The sequence below is a fragment of the Nothobranchius furzeri genome, chromosome 5 (assembly GCF_043380555.1).
Source record: "Nothobranchius furzeri strain GRZ-AD chromosome 5, NfurGRZ-RIMD1, whole genome shotgun sequence".
Classification (NCBI taxonomy): Eukaryota; Metazoa; Chordata; class Actinopteri; order Cyprinodontiformes; family Nothobranchiidae; genus Nothobranchius; species Nothobranchius furzeri.
In genome coordinates, this window is record NC_091745.1 from 3,271,548 (window position 1) to 3,273,727 (window position 2,180).

Here is a 2,180-nt window from a genome sequence, read left to right on the forward strand (position 1 = left end):
TTAACCTAAATAGTTTTCATAGCGAAGGAAACAGGGACGACTAGCTCTTTATCCGCGTCACTCCCAAATCCTAAGTCTTAAAGGGACCGCGCTCACCAAAGAACATTGGGTTCCGTCTGGGTTCTGCTGGTTCTGGTTGTGTCTGGGTTCTGTCTGAATTTGTTTTGGTTCTGTCTGGGTTCTGCTGGTCCTGTCTGGGTTGAGCTGGTTCTGTCTGAGTATTGTCTGGGTTCTGCTGGTCCTGTCTGGGTTCTGAGTTCTGTCTGGGTTCTACCTGAGTTCTGCTGGTTGTGTCTGGGTTCTACCTGAGTTCTGCTGGTTGTGTCTGAGTTCTATCTGGGTTCTACCTGAGTTCTGCTGGTTGTGTCTGAGTTCTATCTGGGTTCTACCTGAGTTCTGCTGGTTGTATCTGAGTTCTGTCTGGGTTCTGCTGGTCCTGTCTGGGTTCTGAGTTCTGTCTGGGTTCTACCTGAGTTCTGCTGGTTGTGTCTGGGTTCTACCTGAGTTCTGCTGGTTGTGTCTGAGTTCTTTCTGGGTTCTGCTGGTTGTGCCTGAGTTCTGTCTGGGTTCTACCTGAGTTCTGCTGGTTGTGTCTGGGTTCTACCTGAGTTCTGCTGGTTGTGTCTGAGTTCTATCTGGGTTCTACCTGAGTTCTGCTGGTTGTGTCTGAGTTCTATCTGAGTTCTACCTGAGTTCTGCTGGTTGTGTCTGAGTTCTATCTGGGTTCTACCTGAGTTCTGCTGGTTGTGTCTGGGTTCTACCTGAGTTCTGCTGGTTGTGTCAGAGTTCTATCTGGGTTCTACCTGAGTTCCGCTGGTTGTGTCTGGGTTCTACCTGAGTTCTGCTGGTTGTGTCTGAGTTCTACCTGAGTTCTGCTGGTTGTATCTGAGTTCTGTCTGGGTTTTGCTGGTCCTGTCTGGGTTCTGAGTTCTGTCTGGGTTCTACCTGAGTTCTTCTGGTTGTGTCTGGGTTCTACCTGAGTTCTGCTGGTTGTGTCTGAGTTCTATCTGGGTTCTACCTGAGTTCTGCTGGTTGTGTCTGAGTTCTTTCTGGGTTCTACCTAAGTTCTGCTGGTTGTGTCTGAGTTCTATCTGAGTTCTACCTGAGTTCTGCTGGTTGTGTCTGAGTTCTATCTGAGTTCTACCTGAGCTCTGCTGGTTGTGTCTGAGTTCTATCTGAGTTCTGCTGGTTGTGTCTGAGTTCTATCTGGGTTCTACCTGAGTTCTGCTGGTTGTGTCTGAGTTCTATCTGGGTTCTACCTGAGTTCTGCTGGTTGTGTCTGAGTTCTGTCTGGGTTCTACCTGAGTTCTGCTGGTTGTGTCTGAGTTCTATCTGGGTTCTACCTGAGTTCTGCTGGTTGTGTCTGAGTTCTATCTGAGTTCTACCTGAGTTCTGCTGGTTGTGTCTGAGTTCTATCTGGGTTCTACCTGAGTTCTGCTGGTTGTGTCTGAGTTCTATCTGGGTTCTACCTGAGTTCTGCTGGTTGTGTCTGAGTTCTATCTGGGTTCTACCTGAGTTCTGCTGGTTGTGTCTGAGTTCTATCTGAGTTCTACCTGAGTTCTGCTGGTTGTGTCTGCGTTCTATCTGGGTTCTACCTGAGTTCTGCTGGTTGTGTCTGAGTTCTATCTGGGTTCTACCTGAGTTCTGCTGGTTGTGTCTGAGTTCTATCTGGGTTCTACCTGAGTTCTGCTGGTTGTGTCTGAGTTCTATCTGAGTTCTACCTGAGTTCTGCTGGTTGTGTCTGAGTTCTATCTGGGTTCTACCCGAGTTCTGCTGGTTGTGTCTGAGTTCTATCTGAGTTCTGCTGGTTGTGTCTGAGTTCTATCTGGGTTCTACCTGAGTTCTGCTGGTTGTGTCTGAGTTCTATCTGGGTTCTACCTGAGTTCTGCTGGTTGTGTCTGGGTTCTACCTGAGTTCTGCTGGTTGTGTCTGAGTTCTATCTGTGTTCTACCTGAGTTCTGCTGGTTGTGTCTGAGTTCTATCTGGGTTCTACCTGAGTTTTGCTGGTTGTGTCTGAGTTCTATCTGAGTTCTACCTGAGTTCTGCTGGTTGTGTCTGAGTTCTATCTGGGTTCTACCTGAGTTCTGCTGGTTGTGTCTGGGTTCTACCTGAGTTCTGCTGGTTGTGTCTGAGTTCTATCTGGGTTCTACCTGAGTTCTGCTGGTTGTGTCTGAGTTCTA